We start from the raw sequence: 23,808 nt of genomic DNA on the forward strand, positions 1-23,808 counted from the left end.
GAACCATCAATCCCCAGTGGGTGAACATTGAAGCAAATGTGGGAGGGAGGGGTGGTCTGTATAAGCTTCTTAAAGGGAGGTGTTTCCTAGAAGTGTTATCCTAGATCATGCGGCTGGCAGAAGGATGCTCTGGGCACTTGGGTCCTGTTAGCGCTTTGTTTCTGCTGACTGTAGGCGGTCATCCTGTTTTCTATTTTCCTGGCATTGCATTTGTGGCTCTCCAGGCTGCGCAGCACGACACCATGGATGGAGAAGGGTTGGGGCAGAGGGGCCTGGGGCAGGGGGCTGCGGGAGCACAGGGGAGAGACCTGCTAGCTCAGCCCAGGATCCTCCAACAGTTTTTTTCTACAGCTTATGGGGAGAGCACACTGTAAAAAACTGTCACTTATTAGAAGATTGCTGGCAAGTTTGTTGCTCATCCATTGTTCAGCAAGTAACTTCCATAGGCTGTGGCTCTGTGTCACCCCAGATTTGCAAACTGTCATCTGGAGCCTTCCTTCAGAGCTGTCATGCATCAACTGCTAAGCAGTTACAGAGGGTACAGGGTATGGATTCCACCATGCAGCTGAAGAGATGGTCCAAACTCTTAAGGAGAAATAAGTTTAAATGACAGGGAGTGAAAGAAGGCCAAGCGATAATTAAATGTTGCAGGAGAATTCAGGGACCACAGACAAAGCAACAGTCAGAAGGGAGACAAGGATGGAAGGTTTACAACGTCAGTGTCTGCGGCGGGTGCTGGGATGCACTGTCAGATTCTCCTGATACCGTTGCTTCCAGAAGTGCTATCACAGCCATCCGTGGCCGTCAGCAACCCACCCCCCCCCGCCCCACGCTCAGGGTCCCACCTCCCATTGCCTCTGGCACTGACCATTGGACATATGGATGGACATGTGAAAGTCCAGCCCCTCATCCCAACTTGGGACAATTCTGAAGGACCATCCCAGGTCGAGAGCACCCTGGAGACGACCCCACAGCCCAGCTGCTCTGCCCACGTCCTCCGTCTTCCTCTGCTTTCCTTTCACAGGCACTGAACCCAGGATCCTGACCCAAGACCAAGTTCCTAGTCAACTTCCTTTGCACGTTCCCCACCTCAGAGTCTGCTGTTCCTGGAACTCAACCCATGGCAGCGTCGCTTCAGAACACAAACCTCGTCTTTAGAAGTCCCTGCTTAGATCCCTGGAATGTCTTCATATCAAGATCTCACCCCTCAGCTTGGCCTGTGAGGCCCAGTTAGATCTGACTCCTGCTCGAAGCTCACCCTGTGCTGGTCGGCAGGTAGCTGTCCACGCTCATCCTGCCAGCCTGGTGGCCAGCCTCCAGGACTCCTGGCATCGATGAGAGATGAAGTGAATGAGTGCTTGAATGACTGCATGGAGGAGATGGGCTAGGGTGGTTCTTCCGCGAGGCTGTCCACTCCCCATCGAGTAGCGGATGGAAGAAAGCATTCTGCACGAGTTTCATGGTGCTGTGTGTCCCCTGCCGGCTGTGCCGCTCTGGGTGCCTGGGAGACCAAGGTAAGTGGGAGATGGGGCGGCCAGGGAGCAACTCACGCAGGGCCCAGCTGCTGCAGCTTCTCCTTGGAGCCAGGGCGAGTGCCTGGAGGAGGTGCCTGGGAGGAAGCGGCCTCAGGCATCAGTTTCCAAGATAAAGCCCAGAGGGTGTCCTACGTGCAGCTGGGCAGGGGGAGTGGACTCTGAGTTCTTCCGGCTTCCTTGGCAGCAGGCTGAGGTCACCTGCTTGGTCCAGGTTTTCGGGAATGACATGCGGTCCCTGCCCTTTCATTCTTTTGGGAATCCACACACAGCCCCCCCTGAACCAGCCCACACAGCTGTCTTCTGCAGGCAAGGGGCGGGCCGGCTGTGTGCTCTCACCAATGGGCAGGGCTAGTGCCAGGGCACAGCTGCCCCAGGTCAGGCCCCACTCCAGGATCCTTGTGTGAATTAGGATCTCATCCTAACAGCCGCACCAGGTCAACAATATCATTATAACCATTTCACAGAGAAGGAGACTGAGGCAGGCCCTCAAGGCACTCTCCCGTGATAAGCAGTCCCTCTGGCTGGGTTGCAGGGGGTTGGGTGGGGACCCATGGCATGTCCACTGCCACCCACAGAGCCATCCTCAACGAGGCCCTCACGACTCTGGGCAATGACCACTTCTTCCCACAGTGTTCCTCCCAGCACCTGGGAGAACTAAGCTTCTCCCATCTCACTAAAGGATTACTTCCAGCCTATGCTAAATGAGAAGTCACATGCCATAGAACGTTTAGGACAATTCTATCAGTCCCAAGGTATAATTGATACCAACCCAAGTGTTATGCTTGGGAGACAAACCGGTTCCTTAGAAGGGATCACGGGTGCAAAGCATCACCTGCCTTCCAATAGGGCTGGTCGCTGATTTTAGGGATGCGGATCCCACATGGTGACACAGCCCTTGACTTGGTCTGACTCAGGATGCTCTGTAAGACATGCGGCCTTGCGCACCGAGCCAAGCACAACGGGCCCTGGGCCCCCGTGTCCTGGGTACCGTCCCTACCCCAATGTGGAGTGGATGGTAACCCAGGCACCTCTGTGGGTCTGTGCCCACACCTGCTGGGGTTCACGTGGGCAGCGTGGACCAAAGGATGGCTCTGCAGCCAGGTTTGCACGTGGTCCTCTTTCGAGCCCTCCACCCCAGTGGAGACGAAAGGGGTCCTCAGCCCCAGGCCTTGCGTGCCTTGGCCCCCACCTTGCATCCAGGAAGGAAATGAGCAAAACCCCAGGTCGAAGTCGGGAGTGAGCCAGAGCCCCTGCCCAGCACGTGTGGTTCCAGGGAGTCCATCACGGGGGCCGTGGAGTTGCGGTCAAGGTCAATTAGGCAGAAAATGAAATGGAGCATTTCTGCCCAGCCGTGCTCACTGTGCCTCCCTGTCTAAGACGGTGGAACCGTACCATGACTCTGCCCCGTCTTAGAACCTCACTTGGGGTTGCAGGGCCTTTCTTCCCCATGGCTCAGGACGACTTTTAGACCGCTCACAAGGAATCATAAAAACTCAAATCCAGCCCCAACTGCTCCGCTACTGCCTGACGCTCGGGCTGTTTAATGCCTGCCAGCGGTAGACTTGCTGCGGTTTCCTACGTCCCCCCAGGGCGGCCAGAATGCCTTCCTCTCTCTCTCCCCCCAGCCCGTGTACTTCACGATGTGTCCCCTAAACACAAGAACATTCTCTCACGTCAGAAATTATCAAAATTAGTAAATTAAGACCTATTCGAACCTATTGTCTAATCTACAGACCTTTCTTCAGATGTCACCAATTGTCCTAGTAATGTCCCCGTGGTAAAGGGAGCTCTGGGGTCTGCAGCCCCTTGAGCGCAGACAGCTCCCCACCTTCCTCTACACCCCATGGCCTGGGCATTTCAGCCGACTGCAGTCAGTTTGCCTTGTGCTGCAGAAGCCTTATTTATTTATTTATTATTTATTTATTTTTTTGCGGTACGCGGGCCTCTCACTGCCGCGGCCTCTCCCGCTGCGGAGCACAGGCCCCAGATGTGCAGGCCCAGCGGCCACGGCCCACGGGCCCAGCCGCTCCGCGAGAAGACTTACTTTTAATGGATGGCCCTGAGAGGTTTGAGGACCCTCCTAGCTGCCCTGGGGGCTGGGGTCCTGACGCACACACGTCACTTCCAGGCCTGGGGTCCCCTGGGGGTTGTCGGTGCCTTAGTGCTGGAGGCCTGATAGTTTCCATGTGGACATCCTTAATGGTCACTCAGAAGGCTGAGTGATGGTCCTTAATGGTCACTCAGAAGGCTCCCTGTTGCAGGGCCAACTGCTGGGCTCTGGGATTGCGCTTGCTGGTGACTCAAGCAGCCTCATGGAGGGGCAGAGGAGAGAAAAAGAAAACAGTTGGCTGGGAAGGGCGGGGGTGGGTAGGAGGCTGCTCTGTTTTCACGAAGATGAATTAGCAGAGCCTTGGACCTGCCAAGGGTACGGTCCTATTCCTCTATCAAAACAGAACCAGCACCTGGAGATTTAGATAAGACGCCTGCCAAATAGGGCAGCACTGTGGGTGTACGAGAGCCAGGATTTGCCTATATGCAAGTTTAAAAACAGCCTGCCCAGACTCAGAGCCTTGCAGTAAAACTGAGAGCCGTCATATGAAATGCCCAGGCCGTGGGGTACAGAGGGAAGCAGGGAGCTGTCTGCGTCCAAAGGGCTGCACACCCCGGAGCTCCTTTCGCCCTGGGGCGTTACTGGGACAATGGGTGAAATCTGGAAAAGGACTGTAGATTAGAAAATAGATTTCTGCAGTCGCCTCCCCCCACCCTTATCAGAGGGTGGTACATTCCAAGACCCCCAGTGGATGCCTGAAACCTAGGATGGTATCGAACCCTTCATATACTATGTTTTTCCTATCCATACAACCCTATGATAAAGTTTAACTTATAAATTAGGCACGGTAAGAGATCAACAAGCATAACTAATAAAATAAAACAATTACAGCAACATATTGTAATAAAAGTTATGAATGTGGTGTCTGTCTCTCAAAATATCTTACTGTACAAATTTAATGCCTTTTTCACCTTAGCTAAGTACTTATCAGGCACCGTGGCCATAAGTTTTGCAGTTTGAGGTGTGACAGGCAAACTAGCATGAATTTCTTTTTCCTTCTTCACAATTTCAGACAGAAGATTTGTTCTTACCATAGATCTTAGCAACCTTGGCATATGACTTTTTTACCCTTTTCTTATTAAGTCAAGAACTTTCACCATTTCAGGAAGCACTTGACAGCTTCTCTTTGGCGTATTCGAGCTGCCAGCATCACTATTTCTGTACTTTGGGACCATTATTAAGTAAAACAAGGTCACTTGGACATAAGCACTGTGACACCTTGATCTGATCACTAAGTGGCTACGAAGTGACCAACAGGCAGGATGCAAGGGACAAAGGGGTGATTCATGTCCCGGGCAGAACGGAGCCGACAGCACAAGATTTCATCACATTACTCAGAATGGCATGCAATTTAAAACTCACGAATTGTTCACTTCTGGAAGTTTTCATTTAATATTTTTGGACCGTGGTTGACCTTAGGTAACTGCAACCAAAATAAGTGGAATCGCAGATAAGGGGGGACGACCGCATAGGTCTTAATTTGTTGATTTTGATAATTTTTGAAGTTTTGCGACAGAACATTCTTGGTTTCAGGGGACACACAGACAAGTATTTAGGGGTAAAGGGAGTGAAGGAGAGAGAGTAGCCATCTCACCATGTTCAAACCTGGGTCTCTGGGTAAAAGGTATTGGGAATTCTCTGTATTCTTACTGTAACTTTTCTGCAAGCCTAAAACAGCGTCAAACTTTTAAACAACAAATATTTTTTTAAAAGTTTGTGTCTAGACCGTCAATTTTTATCCAATTTCCACTTTTAGTTCCATATTTATGCCTTTCTGAAAGGATTTGAACACGCACACGATTGATGTGTACAGAGCTGTTCACATGGCGGAGCCTCCTGTCTGAGCCGCGGGCTGGTCCCCAAGTCCTGCATCCTTCCTGCCACCTCCACGCTGGTCCTCCTACCCTCTCCCACTGGCATCTTGCTGCCCCTGCCATGGGAGCCTCCTGTCCAGGTGGCCTGTCCTCTGTGTGTGGTCCACGGGAGGGTGAGGGTGGTGAGGATGAGGTCCGGCAGCCTGCCTGCTGGGTGGTGTGGGAGGGAGGGTCTGGGTGGCTGTAGCTGTGAGGTGGCCGCAGGCAGGAGGAGAAGGAAAGGCTTGTAGGGCATCTGGTGGCCCTGCCCTGGTCACGGTCTTGGGGACCAGCCCTGCAGGCCGGGGCACACTTCTTTGGTCCCTGTGAATTTTATTTTCTCATTTGTGTTTCCACCATCCCTGTACCCCTTTGTCACACCCCCCTCCCACCCCAGTGAGCGGCTGGGCCTGGGCCTGTCATCAGTGGCTCACAGACCACCTGGCAGGCCTCCCGGTCCCAGACTTGCAGGAACGTCCTTTTAGAACACATTCCAACATGCGCCCTCCCACAGCCTGACGGCCCTGCCTTCCGCCGCCCCACAGTCGACGTGGCCCACGGCTCTACTGAGCTCGTCCCCTAGGGAGACTTCTGAGCTGCTGTGTCAACCGGACGTGGTAGGGTGGCCACCAGGTGACATGGCAAGGCTGAGCCACAGAGCATTAGAGCCCCCGCAGTGACTTGTGACTCCGACAGGCTAATGGGGTCTCCTGCTTGGGGATCCGGGAAGCATCTCCCAAGCTCCAGGGCACCTGCTTCCGCAGGCTGCCGGCTCGGAACTGGGGATGAGCTGAGGATGAACCCACACTGGAGGGGAACATTCCAGCCTTGAGGGATCGTCTGCGATCAAGCCCACATCGTCCAGATCACTCCATCTCGATGCTCCTTTTCCTCCAACCAGACTCGGGTTGGTCCGGGAAATACCCGTGAACAAGCCAGGCCTCAGCACGTCTGCCCATCCCCCGCCCCCTCCTGCTCGCTGGAGGCTCAAGCGGGCGCCTGGCCTCCCCCGGGTGGGGACGGCTCAGGAGAGGCTCCGCAGGCTCGGGGCCTGTTTGGCCCAGCAGGCCTCGCATTTTCCATGATCTCCGCATTAGGTGATTCAGGGTCACCATGAAAAACTCATGTGTGTTCAGAGTGCTGTTCAAAGTAAACATTTAAAATATGCCACATGCTTTATAGCCTTCCTTGGGCTTTTGTTCATTTTTAAATGCACTTGGAGCTTGTGGAATGGGAGTAGCCAAAACCTGAACATCCTCTGTGCTGCTCTGAGATGTGTCCACGTGTGTGTGTGTGTGTGTGTGTGTGTATGTGTGCGAGCACAGGCATCCCGCCCCGCCCCCACAAACACACGGGCCTCCGTGGTTCACTGCAGGGCCTTCTTATTCTTCCTGCTATTCCCTGCCTGACACACAGCCAAAGTCCGAGGCATTATTTTTTAGAGGGGGAACGTCGAAACAGCATTCAGACAAATGCTTGCCTCTCAGCAACACAAGGGACACCATTAGAGCATCAGACATGGGCCCGCTGTCACCCCGAGAGCAGTTTCTCTGCCTTGCGAGGCACGTGCCTGGGCAAGGGGTGGAGACTCTCACAAGAATGACCTGTGAGCAACTTCTGGGCTCATGGCCTGCCTGTAGCCCTGGGAGGGGGCAGGAGATGGCCGGGGAGCCCCCCAGGGCGTGGAGGGCTGGCGACGGGGGCTGCAGGTCTCAGCTCAGACCCTGGGACTGACGCAGGATCTCCCTCCAGGAGAGAGAGAGGGAACGTGGTCAGCGGGGCCTTCAGGATGTTAGCAGAACCACCGCCTGCAGGAGACTGAAGTGGGTGACAGCCCGGCAGGGGATGCGGGCATCCCCAGGGCCCCCGGGCCATTGGTTTTGAGGCGAGGCTTGAGTGTGACTGTGACCTTGCTGGTCAGCGTGAAAGAGCAGAACAGTGATGGTAATGAAAGTCACTCTTAACCCTGCTCCCACGATAACAATTATTAGCATATAGTGTGTTTCCTTCCTGTTTACTCATGTCTATAGATACACAAGTGGTGTGATTTGTTTTTTTTTTTTTACAGGCTTGAAATAACATGCACCATCCCCAGATTCTAATCTTGCTTTTCCCCTTAACATTCTAATGAGCATTTTCCCATGACAAGATGAAGTTTTCTCATCAGAGCTGAATTCTGATCCAATAGCAATGGAGAAAATGTCTGGCGTTTGCAAACTGTGCAGGAAGTTTGGGTGTGAAGGGAAGAGCCGGCGGGGAGTGTGTGGGGGGGTCTGGAGCCCCACCTTTTACTACACTTTCTTGCTTAATGACCAAGTCAGCTGGCTGTGCTGACCTCAGCAGCTTCCTCTGTAGGGGGGGTAATCAGACGTCCCCGCCAGTGGCTGTGTCACCTGCTCTCAGAATCCTCTGCACTCACTCACTCACCCAGAGCACATCCATAAAGACAGTGGCCTGTCCCGGGGAGGAGGCTGGGTTGGCGTGGAGGACAGATTTAGTCCTTGCCTCCAGGACACTATTTTTATGAAAAGCATGATCCTTCGGGTCCCCTCAGTACACAGGGATAGGGAAAGAGGAGACATGATCTCTAATCCCTAGTGTTAGACGTGATCTGGCCAAATTCTGTCTTATCACAGTGAAAGCTCAGACCCTGGGAGTTTGTGACGTGCTTGGGGTCTCTCTGGAGATGGCCTGCTGTTGTTCCCAGTGACAGGCAGTAGTTTGTGGCAATCGTTCCTGTGTCTATTGCTGATTTTTTTTTTTACCCTATTGCTTATTTCTTATTTTTGCTTATTTCTGCCATGCTAAAAAGTGTTTCTCAAAATGTGTTCCATGAAGTGCGGCCGCATGGAAGAGTGAAAGGTCATGGTAAGAAGGGGCTCGGGGACTGAGTGAGTCGGGCCCACGCTGGGTTAGAAAATGGAGTGATTCTCTCCTGCAGACCTCGGATGACTAACGGGCAGCACTTTCCATGGAACCGTCGGGGGGAAGGGGAGTTCGTGCATCTGTTTTCCAAAATCATTTCGCAGGACATACGTGAAGCACAGTTTGGGAAAGTGTTCTGGGATTGCACTGCCCTTTTACAGTTAAGCTTCTCTAATTCAAACAAAATTGCTGAAAATACCATTTGAATGACAAATTGTTTCTAAAGGAAATGATTATTATTTTTAAAGAACACACAAAGCATTTTCAAGTTGGAAAGCCAGATGGGCTCATCCAATTAATAAAGATCCTTCCTAATTATAAACGCCTTTGGTCTATTAGGACCTAAGAGTAATTTGCTAGTGTCTTAAGAAGACCGAACGTGCTCTCAGCAGCTACATCTTATGCCGCTTTGTGTTTGAGAAGCAACTCATCACCCAATATTTATTCTTTCATTCTTCCTGTTATTCATAGAATCCCCGAACCCCAGACATTCCCCAGCCTCTCTCGCTGACAGATGTGGCCATGAGACTGTGTCCTGGCAAGTGGAATCGACCAGAAATAACACAAGCAATGTCCGCATCGCATCCTTCAAAGGAAGCTGCTGCCCTGTGTGTTCTCCTTCCCTCCCCACTGGCTGGAACGCAAATGAGGCAGGAGTTGCTGGGCAGCTTTCGTGGGCAGTGAAGACGCCACTCAATGGCTAGGCAAGCGAGGCATTGGAAGGAGCCTGGGCGCCCAGACTGCTACCTGTCTTCTATCACTTACATCTCCGTCCCAGTCTTAGCACGTGGTTTCCCAGCTCAAGCTTGCATTCTGGATGCTGGTGGCTGCATGAGGCCATGGGACTAACTTGTGTCCCATGAGTGCAAGCGATAAACGCAACTTCCAGGGTGTGTGTAAAAGGGAGCTGTACGCCTCCGCCTTCTCCTTCCCAGCCAGGAAGTCAGATGTCGGGGGTGGGGGCATCTCCAGCCAGGCCACACCCTGCTTAGTGCCTGGACCATTGGGGGACCAAAGTCATGCTACTCCACTGGGCCACCTACCCAGGTGGACTTATATGTGAAAGAGAATCAAACTTCCATTTTATTCAAGCTGCTCTCGTTTAAAGCAACTAGGCCTGTATCTTAACTAATATACCTTCCATTATCCTCCATACATTTTGAGATGATTCTTTGGCTGTTCTCTCTGTATGCTTTGAGCCTGGCTTATGGATATCAATACAGTTACTTGAAGCCATGAAAAAAAATCACCTACTGTCTCTGGCATCTTGACAGTGGTGCTGTCTTTTTGCGCTTGAATTCAAAGCACGTATCAAATATACTTTAAAAATCTTACCCAGGCCTCCTTTGCACGGAGTGTGCGCTTCAACCACCATAAATTGTCTCTGTAAGCACGACCTCAATTAGATCATGTACTTCCCCTTCCTATTTGTTTTTACATTTTTTTTTCTAGGTCTCGAAAGAGCTTTAAAGGCTACAAACTTGAACCAAGCACTAATGAGGGTCCATTTAAATGTTTCTTCCTCTGTTTTCCAGCCAACTTTTCATCCTTGCTAACTAAAGCTGATGCAGTGTTTTCCTCTAATAACTGGTTCATATTCCTTGAGTTCTTTTCTTGGCTCGTGAAAGTGGGCTGCAGCTGTTAGCTCATAAATTGCCTTGCTTTTCGAGTTTATTCTTCCTTTATGTACATAATTAACCCAAAGCCAGTTTTCATCCTAATTGCTCCCCTTGCTTTCTGTGTCTCTCAAATTAGAGGCATTTCTAGTCCCCTTCTTTCCAGAGTACACATTGCAAGGCATGATGTAGATGGAAGTCTTTTGAGGTCAGGACTGTTTTCACTATTCTTGGCAGGACTCAGCAGTGTCCGGAGACAATGGCGAGGTCCCCAACCCAGTGAAGACCTTGTTTACCAGTAGAGAACCAAGAAGTCTAATTTCAGCCACAAAGCTGTTCCCTCCCTCCTTCTATGTAGCGATGCAGGCAAGAGCCCTCACTTGGGAACCTGCTCAAACTCGCCCGTTTTGCCCCTTGAGCTCCTCAGCCACAGACACCGGTCGGGTTTCTCCTTAAGCCCTGACCTGCGCTCAGGTGGTCTGGTTAAGCTTTTTGGTTGCTTTGTGTGTAGAACATATTGTTTGGAGCATCAGTGTTCCCCTTCCAATAAATCTATAGGCCCTTTCTCCACATACAAAAGTAACAGCCTTCGTTTCACTTTTTTTTGCTGCTGTCGCATTGTCCAGCATGATGGACGCGGAGCTATGCCTCCAGTGCCCTCCTTCGGGACTGAGACCTTGCGTCCCCGACTGCCAGCCAGGCTGCTACCTGGCAACCCCCAGCCATTCGTGCAAAGGAAAGAAACTCAATCTTAACCTCTGCTGTGAACGCACTCCTTTGCCATCTTTACTCTGGGCAGGCAAAGGTTTCCGGGCTCATTCTGAAGCCCCAAGGTCATGACATTCTGTGTGTCCTTCTCTCCGTTTTGGCTGACCGGTGCTAGCAGCGCTATGGGTCCCCCGCCACCGCCCCAACTGCAGCCTTTCCTCCCTACTCCCTGCAAAGATGGGCAACTGCAAGTTCCCTCCCTCTGCCCCACTGTCCTGCCTCCTTTGACTCCCAGCGTTTTCCGCAGCCAGACTAACAGCCTGGGGCTGGTTTTCAAGCAAAGGACTGTCTCGAGGTTTGCCTTGAGTGTGTGCACCTCTCAGGAGGACTTGTCTCTGAGGAGGGACTCTTCGTCTGCCCTGTTTCCACGTCCACGTTCATATAAAGGTGTGTTCGATGTTACTGCAGAACAGATAAGTGTTCACCGCGTGCATCGCCACGTCCTTGCTTCCTTGGAGTTTAGGATAATGTCCCACTGGGTCACTGGCAGGCACACCTGAGTTTGCTTTCCTTCTCTGCCCCCCTTTGCAGAATCACTGGCCTGTCTCTAGGATGAGGGATGAAGCCTTCCCCGTGCACTGGCGAGATCCACCCCACCGGACGCCTAGTGCTTCTTATTCACCGGACCTGTATTTTTGTTGAAATCTAAATCCAGGGTTCAGACTCTTAACCACGAGCCACCCTCTCCAGGAACCACTCTCTCTGGGCCTCTCAGAGCACAGACTCCCATTACAAGTAACTGAAAGCAAAAGCAAGCAGAATATCGTCCATTTCTCTTTGCTCTTTGGCTCTCTCCCAGCTCTGTTCCCATTAGTGCCCTCCTGGTTCATGTGGAGCCTTGAGAAGGCTTCTGCCTCACCCTTCACGTTCAGCTCAAGACTGTAGCCCCGGAGCCACAGAGAGGATCCAGGATGGAAGGTCGTGCTTGGGACCTGCTCCCCAGGAGAAACGCAGAGAGACTTCGTGGTGAGCGTGCAAGCCCAGGAGGGGGACGCCTGCCGACCGTCCTTCTGCATCCGCATCTGTGTGCTCATCTGTGAAGGGAGAGGTTTGAAAACAGTGATTGGCAGGTCTGGTACCTCTGTGTATCACCACATGGCTGATGCTGCCTTTTCCTTCCAAAGACTGGCCTTCCAATGGATAAAAACCACTGGGCTGTTTAGGGAGGACATTTCGGTGCTGATTAGTAGCAAAAAATGAAGGGATATAAAAGATAGTATTCAGCCTGGGCTGCTGCTCAGGGAATATTTATAACCTGAAGCACACGCTTCGTCTGTAGTCACGGGTGGTGCTGCGGACGCAGTGTTGTCATGTGGGTAGGGTGGTCTGAGAAGGCCTCAAAACAATCTTAAGTACCCAGAGAAGTTGCAAGTACAAAATTAAGACTTTTTATTCCTGAGCCTCTTGAGAATAAGTTTCGGACGTGACGCCCAAACCTCCTCCACCAGCCTTGAAACTGTACACAAACATCGCAACCAGGAAATGTGCGTGGACACATTACACCCACTTGTCCTCGGAGCCCGACTGAGTGTCTCCGGTTGTCCCAGCAATGTGCTCTGCAGTAAAAGCGTTCAGGTAAGTATCGGGGGCTGCATTTGGCTGCCAGGTACAGTTAGCCATCTTGTCTGAGACATCTCCTGGGCTTTCCCTGGCTTGCCCGACCTTGACACTTCTGAGGAGGACAGGCTAGTTATATTGTAGAGTGTGCCCCAGTTCCGGTTTGTTTGATGTTTCCTTGGGATTAGATTCCGACTATGCATTGTTGGGCAGGAATATCTCAGATATTCTGGTTCTTATCTGGTTCTTATCTCGGCCTATCAGGGGGTGGGCAATTTTGACTCACTCCTTTGCTGATGGTAGAACATTGTGAGGGCTTGGTGCTCAACCCCCAGGCCTTCCACCCAACCATCCATCCATCTATCCCACGCTCGGAACAGAGACTTGCGTTGCTGTCTGTCACCTGCGTGGCAGGACTGTGTGCTTCCTCACTGGGACATGAGGGAGGGGACAGTGGGAGAAGGTTACGTGGCACTTGGACACATTCTCTACTTAATGATCTAGTCCAGAGGCAGTGGACTTTCAAATGACAGAACAGATGCTGTCCACAATTTACATGCTCAGAAATAAGAGGCTTGCCCACTTCACGTTCTGTGAGGGCTAAATGGCTTTGACAGGGACAGAATAACTTTAACACAAAATACACTGTCAGATTGTCAATATTGGGTTCATTCCTATTGATTCTCATTTGTAGCAACAATGTAGATAGCCGTTGGGTTTTTTCTTTAAGAAAAAGAGAACGTGCCTTGGTTTTAAAATTTAGAGTGTTCTTCCCAAGAGTGGGAAAGCTGAACCCAACATGAGTCCTGGACTCTGACATGGAGGGAAACCAGCAGGAGCCCAAACCATGAATTAACTTTCAAAGAAAAACATTTCCAACAGAGCCAATGAAATATTCATTTATTGTCAAATGATAGCCCCACAGAAAATCTACCATCTAGTCTCCTGAAATAAGATTTCTAGGACTCCTCAGTTTCTGGCATCCAGTGATCAAACCAGCAATTTTTCTGAGTATTTGGCTAGACTCCTGGAAAGTTATACAAGTGTACAATTTGAAATGAGACAATATGATTGATGTAAAGTCCAGAGTAAAACACAGGGAATGAATTGTCTTTTAAGGGCTGGACCCAAGCAAGTTCTTCTGTTACTGGTATTATACTGAAGCAAGAAGTACTTAAGTTACTGGGCAAAAGAGAAATAAAAGTTGCCTTCAGCCACCATGTCAAATGAGTTGGAAGTGGGTCTGTCTCGTAAATATGATCCTTTTGAGTCTCCACCTTGGGCAGTGGATCAAGGAAGCAGGATTCTGGCCCAGCATTGTGTCTGGGGCGTAATAGGCATGAAATACACCCCTCGATCAATGAATGCATTGATCACCTTCAGTGATGAGGGCAGTGAATCACCAGGGAGCAGAGTTACTTTTTGTACATCTTGGAGCACTTAGTCTCCCGTTCCTGTTTGCAAACAACTAATTAATCCCACAGCTGTGATGCTTGTAAGACGCTGGTCCTTTGCTTGCTGTAGAGATGCAAGGGGATAATCAGACCAGTCCCCTGCACTTGAGGGATACAGTAGCTGGACGTGTACAACAGATACGTACAGGATACCAAATTACAACTGATAGTGTGAACGCCCAAAGTAAAGGATAAAGTCGTGCTGGGGAGGGAACTAATATCAACAGCTGTAGATTCAGGGACCCACCTCATGGAGGAAGCAACATGGAAGAGTGTCATCGAAACTTTGGGGTCATCCGTCCATGTCCTGACCCAGTTTCTTGACCATGACCATCTCCTCCCCTGGGAGGTGGGCTCTTGGCCTCCATGTTCAGTTTTTGAGACCCGACTCCCTGGCCACGAGGGTCCAGGCAGGGGCTGAAAACAATGTTCCAGTGACACCTGGGAGACCTCCTGCTCGGACCCCAGAGCTGCCCTCCTGAGCATGGCTTTCCAGTGGCTCCCAGCCTCCACGAGACACCCCAGGGTCCTGCTTGAAAATCTCCCCTGCTGTTGAAGCTTGCATCAAGTTGAATTTTGTTTCCTGCTGGCAAGAATCGAAGGTTGATTAAGTCCAAGAGGAGGAGAGAACCAGCTAGCATTTATTTATCTCCACCTGTGTGACAAGCACTGCACTTTTCATCCATTAGTTTGTTTACTGCTCCATGAAGTTGCTGTTATTACTCCTACTTTTATTATTATTATTGTTTTTTGCGGTACGTGGGCCTCTCACTGTTGTGGCCTCTCCCGTGGCGGAGCACAGGCTCCGGACGCGCAGGCTCAGCGGCCATGGCTCACGGGCCCAGCCGCTCCGCGGCATGTGGGATCTTCCCAGACCGGGGCACGAACCCGCGTCCCCTGCATCGGCAGGCGGACTCTCAACCACTGTGCCACCAGGGAAGCCCACTCCTACTTTTAAAATGCGAAAACGAAGCTTGCTGGATTAGAACAATTAAAGTGCTTCCAGGAAGAGGTAGCCGGGGAACGCAGCCCCAGGTTCCGAACATGGCGTGTCATCCATCTCTGCGTCTTCTGGGTAGCAGGTGGGGAAGGGCACGGGGAAGTTGTTTACCAAACGCCACCAACTTAAGAAACACAGATGTGATCTGGTTTTTTGTAGATTTGCCTTGATTATTTTTTTCTTTTTCATTCATTCTTTTTTCACCATACCAATATTTTCCAAGAGTTCCTCCCCAGTCAGGCCGCGTGTTGGGTTCTGGGGCTGCAACAGTGACCAAAATAGTGACCTTCCAGAGCTTAGTGCCAGGGTGAGACGATGTGTCAGTGTAGGGTTACGAGTGCTGCCAGTGCTGTGGAGAAGGCTCCAGGGGCGCAGAAGGAAATGAAGTGGGAAGCGGGGAGGGACCCGGGCGGGATGGAATGGCCGGCACAGGCAGGAGCCTGTTGTCCGAGCTCCAGAGACACGGGATCCCCAGGTGGCGTGGCTGGGACGGGCCCCCTCCCCCGGGCCTGACTGGCCCAGCCCTGAAGCTCCGATGCGCTGTCCTGGGCTCTCAGGGGTCAGTGCGGTTGCAGAAGGGCCACAGCCGGCCATGGTCCACGCCATCCCAGGCCCTGCGATGTCCCCTGAGCCCCGTCCTCCTCTCAGCACCCCCGGGCTGTACCCAGACCACCTCTGGGCTTCTATAGGCAGCTCGTTTCCTGGTGGGCTTCCAGCCTTTAAGCTTGGAGTTTGCCTGCTCTGTCATTCCTCATAAGCTCTGGAATTCCATTTCCCAAAGAGTGGAACTAGGTCTCGTCTTTCTTCATCCGGCCCTGTCCAGAGCATGTCCAAGTCCTGCTCCAGTGCAGACAGCCTCAGCCCACCCAGCTGCTCCTTCCTGAGCCATGTGACTCGACGCTGGGGGCCCTCTGACTCCCGTGCCCACTGTGATGATCACCCCAGCTCCACCCGGTTTGGAATGACCCCGGACAGCCAGTCCATTCTCTCTGCTCTGGTGTGGCTCCTGGCCTGGGCCCGCTCCCTGCAGCTTGCATGAATCTCGGGACACCTCACAGCTACGGCAACTGGATTACAACCCACCTTTGAGCCCACGTCACAGGCAGAGCTGGGGAAGGAAAGGTTTGGAGTCAGACGGGGTTTCTGAGCCTGTGTGGCCAGATCAGCATGAGGTCACATAAGGAGCTACGTCTGATCCCACGCCATCACCAATGCAGTTCCAGCTCTCGTTTGACCGGCCCTACTGGGGCCACTGGTCACAGGCACATGATACTTGTTAAAGTATTCTGAATCTGAATAAAAGCCATTCCTACAGGCTGCGTGTAATAACCATGTCCCTGTCCACTCTGGCCCCGGCAGCTGGTGGCCAGATGCCTTGCGTCTCCTCAAGGCAATGGCAGGCTAGTGGGGGAAAGGTCTGTGTTAGTCCCGTTCTGCTGTGTCACCGAGAACCTCAGAGCCTCCGCCTGTGACTAGAAGGCTGCACGCTTCCTTCTCTGACTCACAGACCAGAGGGTTGGCTGGGGTTCAGCTCTGCTTGGCTGGCCTGCAGGCTGCACCCAGGGCTGGAATCAGCGCCACTGGCTGAGCCCAGCCTCCAGAGGACGGGAAAGGTATCCCACCCACTCTGGTGGGACTGCTGTGCGACCCCAGGGGAGAGGGCCCGGGATGGCCTTCCCATCCACCACAGACACAGACGCACACGGGGCGTAACGATGCCATGAGGACATGAAGCCCTAAGACCACACTCGGGGAGGGTCAGTGGCTAACCCTTATGGTCACTGTGGTGCTTTTGCAAGCGAGGCCTGATGGAGCTCAAGACAGAAGCCCTGGGCAGGATGCATGGGAGACCTTCTCGCCAGCTTGCGTCACAGCGTCAGCAGGAATTGCATCAGCAGGAATCCCGACATGCGTGGAGAGAGGAAAGCACCGACTGCAGCTAAGGAAGAACTTGAAGAGTCAACACTGATGGCTTTCATCACCTTTTATTTATTTAGTTTTAACTAAGTCTGATCTGCCAGATCCTCTTTTCTATGGAAGAAAAGAATTCCAGCTTTGGTCTAGAGGAGAAACAGCTCGTGCTGCACAGCTCAAAAGAGAAGAAATGAGCTTTTCTGGCCACTTTTCTCAAGGCGCCGATGGTCAGTATTTCACTCAAGGTCACTTAGAAGTATTGAAAGCAGATGTCCTTCCCCTGTTTGCCACCTACTTGGCCTCGGGTGATGAAGAAAACATCTCGCGTGGTCAAGTGGTTTGTCAGAGTAAATCCAAAGTTACCGAAGGACAGATGTGACCCAAAAGGAAGTTTCACAAACTTTAATTTCTGTTCACTTCTGGGCCATCAGCCTGTCAGGGGTAGTGCTGAATAGTTAGGAATGAATCAGGAGATCTTTGAAAAGGATGGGCTTCCCCCATAGAGCTCAGAGCTCCCTGGAGACTTAGACAACAATAAGACCAGTTATAGCAGCTAACATTCTAAGATGTATGAGTACGTCCCGGGCACATGGTCCCTGTCACATAGCCCTCAGGACAAAGCTCCGTGGTAGGTACTTTTATTGTTCCCATTTTATAGATGAGGCAGCTGAGGCCCAGGAGAGCTGAGATCATGGTCACACATCATCCTGCAGGGAAGTGAAGAGACTCTGAATAGAGCTTTTCCTCATGGAGGCAGGAATGCCTTCCTCCTGAAGGCCAGGGCAGCATATCTATCCCTCTGAAAGGGGCGAGACCCTCAGCCCCTGTGAGCACCTACCTCATCAGCAACACGAAGCGGGCTAGACCAGCTCTGCCAGCCTCAAACCAGGGCTTCTGAAGACAGGGGCTGTGTGTATGGCAGGCTGAGTAAGGACCCGCCAAGATATCTATGTCCTAAACCCGTGGATATTACCTTACATGGCAAAGTCTCTGCGGGTGTAATTAAGGATCTTGACGTGGGGACATGTTCCTGGAGTATGTAGATCGGCTCACAACGCAATCACAAGCATCTCTATGAGAGGGAAGCAGAGGCAGGCCACGTGACCACGGAGGCAGAGATTGGAGTGATGTGGCCCTGAGCCAAGGGATGCCACCAGCCCCCAGAAACTGGAAGAAGCAAGGAATGGATTCTCCCAAAGCCTTGATTTTGACCTAGTGAAACTGATTTTGAATTTCTGGCCTCCAGAACTGTGAGAGAATAAATCTATGTTGTCTTAAGCCACAGGATTTGTGGCAGTCTTTACAGTGGCCACAGGAAACTAATACATGTGTATGAAATAGATTCTAATACCCTTTTATTCAGCAAACATCCTCCAAGGGCCAGGTGTGTTCCAGGAATTAGGGATCAGAAATGAGTGAAACTTAACTCCTGTGTCTCTCCTCTGGGGCGGGGCAGAGATCTGGGGAGGGAGAGAGAGCCTAGGGGTTGCGGGGGGGGTGCGGACTTGTGTAGAAGGGGCTCCACTTGAATTTCCACTGATAACCCTGCAGAGAGATGAGCCCACCACTGATATTTGCATCAGAAATCTGAGTCTGAGGCCTAATTCTGTCACCCAGAAGCTGTGTGACTTGGGAAAAGTCACCTGGTCCCACTAAGTGCACTTATTGAATCTGTAAGATGAGGATGGTAACACCTACCTCACAGGGCTTAGGACTATTGAACAAAAGAACGAGCCCAGAAGGGAACCTGACTCAGGGCAGGTGCTCGGCAAACAATCGGGCTTGAATGGCTACACCCACGTGGTGTGACCCAGGCTGCCACACATGGGATGGAGGTGGAGCCAGTGCCGCTGAACTCGGAAACTCAGCCTTAGTAATTTACTTCTTCAAGTTCCTGTTTGGAATCAAAGTCCTGGGAGATGTTACACCTTCTGTCATTAACACCTAAGGGTAGGAACCCAGCACCTGCTCTCTCAGCCACCAGCACAGGAGATGAACCAGGCAGTTAAAGATGAAGACAAGATAGAAGGGCAGGGCTGGACACACTGCCCAGGGCAATGTCACAGTGGCTGGTGAAGGCCATACAGTGTTAGGTTATCTGGAGTTAGGGTCTCTGGAGGGGTGTTGAAGGACCGACTCCTTAAGAAGAAATCCAATTTTCCTATCCCTTTGGTTGCCTAGGGTGACCAAGAAAGTTGTCCATGTTTGCATGCCATGGGCTAAGAGTCAATTTGATAGCAGGGAAGGAAAGTGAGGGCCCTGGCCTAGGCTGGACGGCTCCCCATCTGGATGGACAGAAGCAACCGGCAGGGGAAGGGGAGCGACAGCCCCATGTTCTGCTGTAAATGCTTTTAGAACTGAGAGATCATGGGTGTCTCTGAGCCAAGGAGATCAAATTCGCCAGCAACAGGCCACTCTGGGTGTACTTGTGTCACGTTTCAGCCTCACAGAAGGCTCCATGCGATGTATGCCAGAGTCAGAAACACCATGGTTGTGGTTCAGCAAGATGCTTTCACAGGCAATACACATCTCCAGCCTGTGTGTCCACAGGTGGTGGCACCCAGCAGGGTCCTGGGGGTCATTGAAAGCCTTACGCAGAGAAAGGAAATCATTCAAGTGGACATTTCTACAGGATGATCCGTGGGCTAACTATGATCTCTCGCCCTGGATGGATAGAAGGCAGAGTTTTCCAGAATCATAGTCCAATATCTAGAGTCGAGCTCTGGTTAGATTGGGTGTCATGGTACTCAGATCCAGACAGTAGTATCTGACGGTCATTCACTACGAAAAGGAGGGTCAAGGCTCCAGTTGAAAGTCCAGCTCTCAGGAACTTCTTCCCCCGCACCCAGGGAAACATGATGGGAGAGCAGGTCTTGGAGGGAGGAGGCCAATGGAAAGAATCGCAAGTACACAGGAGGATGCCCCTGTCGAGCTCAGAGACCCAAATCCCCCACGTGCAACCTGGCTGAGATGCAGAAGGCCTTCTGGCGGATCAAGACCAGATCCACACTAGGAAAGACAAGCGTGCTGCAAACATTCCATCACACCCTTTGCACGTCCAGGGGAAGCATCATCACTTAATCATAGCAATCTTTCCAGCTTGGTCCCGTCACAGCCTCAGAATCCTTCTTAACACATTGCCTCCAACCCTGTGCCCAGGGGAGCTATCCATGGTGCTGCCGCAGCCCCTGCCCTCAGGTTCTCCCTATTCTGCTGTTTTGCTTACTGAAGTTGGCGCCCAGCTGTTCTTGCAGCTGGGACCTGCCTTGACCTGTCCCTTCAGCAAGACCTGTCCTGACACCACCTGGTTCTGAGCCTTTCACCTGAGCCCTGCATTCACATCTCAGCCTGTCCTTCCGTCCTCTCATGAAAATTCTGCCCCCGTTCTTTTGGGCTGCCTGACACACGTTACCCCTCACCCACAAAAGACAAGTTTCCTCATTCACAAAACTCCAGTGGGAATGGGGGCCCACAGCTCCATCTGGAAAGCTGCCACTCAAGTCAGATTTGCAGCTGCCTGGCCCATTGACTAGCCCCAACCACACAGAACACCGGCGCTGCTCTATGTCGTGTATCCCCTGCCCCATTCTAAACGGGACCTGGTGAGGCTGCGTGTAGATGTCATCCCAGCGTGGAGCTCAGCTGCCAGCTCTGGGGAAATGTTCTTCTTCTTCTCCCGCTGCTCTGTAGCTTCTACAGACGGGCCTGAACCTCTCTCTTTGCCGCTGGGTCTCTTCTTGGGTCACACTGGGCTCCCAGTTCCTCATGGGCAGGAAGGAAATTGTCCAGAGTCTTTTTAGCTTAAAAAGAATTCAACCAGCCCTTCATCTGTTCCTACTGGGGCTGATGCAGCTCTGTGTAGCTTTACGTTTTTTTCCTCTTTCAGAAACTCCCCCCCACCCCACTCATGTTTCCAAGAAACATTTACATTCTAAGGAAACTGGATGTTTTGAAAGGATTCTGGACTCAGACACTTGAGCCTAAAGTGATTCCTAGGGCCCCCATGAAATCAAGCTAACACCGAATCAAACACACACATAACATGCAAAGAAAACAAACATATTCTAAGAAATAAGCTTAACAGTATATGTGTTCTGAGCAGCCCCCGACTTCACATTCCATCGTACAAGCCCTGCACTGATACTCCAAAGTGATTACACAGCAACACGAATCAAGGCTACGACCGACGCTGTTCTGAAAGGTTACAGGTCCACTTCCCGGGGCTAGTGCAGCTGGCTTGCCCATCTGCGGGGGAAGAGCACAGGCACAGGGCCCCCCAGACCACCACACGACACTCAGCAGAAACACTGGGAAGTTCAGAATCAAGCAGATTTGCCAACCTGGCCAAGAGGACCAAACGTAATGACTTCTGTCCGAGGGAGAGAGAGTGAGTCTCCCTGACTTTGCTGAGATCGCAGACGGAGGTGAGAGTGACCCTTCCCGAGAAAATCCCTCCCGCACATCAAATCAGACCACGGGGCACAGTGCTCCCGCCTGGGGGGCCTCTGCCTTTGCTCAGGGACTGCTGGCCCCCACTTGAATCTTCCTTCCTAACAGATTCCAACATCTGCAAAAATACTGCTTCTCAGAGGTCAGTTTCCTGTCCCGCAAGAGGGAGTTTTGAGGGACATCCAATTGATCCCACAAGTGAGATCAATCCCCTTTCCATCCTAAGAGTGCCCTGGTTATATCCAGTTTGTATTAAAGTCTCACTGGGAGGTCGCCCAGTGATACAGGAGGATTCAAAACGCAGTGCCTTTGCGCCTCACAGGCCATTCCAACTTGTTCACGATTGCCTCTCGAATGGTCCCCACATGCCAGCAGTAAACGGAGCAAGGCCACTGCCCGGGTGAGACATCCTCCAACAGTGAGCTGCCTCTCCTGGTGCTGCCCCCGGTTTCCTGGGCTCTGGCATCAGGACCCGCCTCTCACTACCCCCCACCCCTCCCCACATCTTTCCTCTTAAAGACTTGGGTTCAAATTTGCTCACTAGCCATGTCATTCACACACATGAATTTCTTCTGCCCATTTCTCAGCTTAGAAAAGTGAGGTCCTGTGACTAGCAAGTCACAGGACCTCACTTTTCTAAGCTGAGAAATGGGCAGAAGAAATTCATGTGTGTGAATCTCTGATGGTTTGTGGAGGGTAGGCCCTCCACTAACACAGGTTCCTTTTCCTTGTAAGTTGAGGACAGTGAGAAACCGGCTCTTTATTTCTGCCTTGGGTTTTTTCTTGGCGTTGTTCCAAACCAGGGTTCCACGTGGAGCGTCTCAACCAGATCTGCTTTCACCTCCAGCCCTTTCCTCTGCCGTCTGACACCGTCGTGAGCTCATGGAAGTTCCGGGGAAACACAAACGATACTTGTATTGGGACAAAGTAAGCCATTGGGAATGTGGATTGTTGGGCTGTAGTGAAATTCAAATCAGACCAAATACTGAATTGTGAGCAACAGGTGAGCTTGAGCAGAGCTCGGACTCCTCAGCCCCCAGTGAGAGTGTGAGCTGCCTGCTGGGTCCCCCGAGGCCGGGACTCTGGAGGGTCTCGCCCTGACCCCCCCTCCTCTCCTTCTGCTCTGCTGTCTCCACCCTCTCCCTCTCTCTCTCTCCTTCTCTCCCTGTTCCCTCCCTCTTTGCACCTTCCCTCTCCTGCCCCCTTACTATGCCTGGTGCTATGAGATGAGATCAGACTGCCCGGGGAGTCTGGACATTCTGTGACGTCTGGGGCCAGCCTCACCTGAATGCGTCTCTCCTCTCATGGCTGCTCCCCCCAGCCACTACCCTTCCTCCTACGCAGACCCTGCAGCTGGTCCCCTAGCTCCTGCCCCTTCTGCACCCCGTGTTTCATTTACACACAGGAGACGGCTTGACTTATTGAGGTGCAGAGTGGACCCCTTCCTTGAGCTTGCCGATGCTGAGAACCCACCATCTCCTAGAGGATAAGGTCAAACTCTCTCCTCTGTGTGCAAGTTGACTTCTGCCAACTTCCAATTTCACCACTGAAGAAACTCAGGCCCAAAGAAGCGGTCTTTCTTCCCATTTTAACTTATCAATATGAAAACCAATAAACCCTGGCCACACCGATAAGTCACACCAGACTTTTAAAAAATAATGATGAATGTTAAGGAATATTCAAAATCTGCTGAAATGTCAGAACTCTCGGAAAGGGGGCTCTAATCATGGGGAACAAGCAGGACAGAAAAAAGAAGTTGAGAACATGCTCACTAAATGGCAGATGTGGAATTGTCCTAAAGTTGGCTTTGAGGGAATAGAACTGAAAGGTCTGAGAGGAGGACTTGTCCTGATGAGTCAGAGGACTGTTTTTGATGCTGTTGCTGGTTTTTAGTCTCCAATTATGAGTTACAGGCCACAGTCATTGTTTGGAGCATCCTAAGCGCCTCTCTCCATGTACTAGGGCAGTTAATTTGAGCATCCCTCTTTTGGAAATCTGGCACTAAAGGCTGCAGAGCTTGAAGCCCAGGTTCCATCCATCTGTGGTTTCCCAGAGGCTGGGCATCCAGCAACCACAGCTGGAAATCATTAGGCTCTCAAAAGAGCGCTGACCGTGAAATTGCAGGCCACCCTGATTGTTCTGATGCTGACTTTGTCAGTTGCATGAGAAAGAATATTATTCTCTGTATGTCTTCTCAGGCTCAAATCCCTGTTCAGCTGAGACTGAATACCCAAGTAGGCAGAAGATGGACCCTTGGATACGGCAGAAGCCAGTCCTGTGATGCAGGACAGTGACCCAGACCTGAGCTCCAGCGCTGCCACTCATCAACTCTGGAACCTGACACTCCCGCTTCTCTGGGGACCGGGCGTCCACATCGACAGGCAGGACCTCTTACGTCACTGGATACAGGAGAAAAGTAAATAAGAAAATGGATGAGATTGAAAGGATGGGGCTAGGGAAGAGGCAGCAGCTGGAAATGAAGTTGATGTAGAAAAACTCATGGGGTACAGTCAACACTTTGTTAGGAATGAGCCAACATTTGGATTTGAGTCTCCAGCAGCTTGTGCAAAAACAGAAACAGTATAAGGTGACCGGCACCCCGAAAGCGCTCCTGTGGTCTCTTAACA

This window comes from Lagenorhynchus albirostris, chromosome 15 (genome assembly GCF_949774975.1).
Source record: "Lagenorhynchus albirostris chromosome 15, mLagAlb1.1, whole genome shotgun sequence".
In the NCBI taxonomy this organism is placed as follows: domain Eukaryota; kingdom Metazoa; phylum Chordata; class Mammalia; order Artiodactyla; family Delphinidae; genus Lagenorhynchus; species Lagenorhynchus albirostris.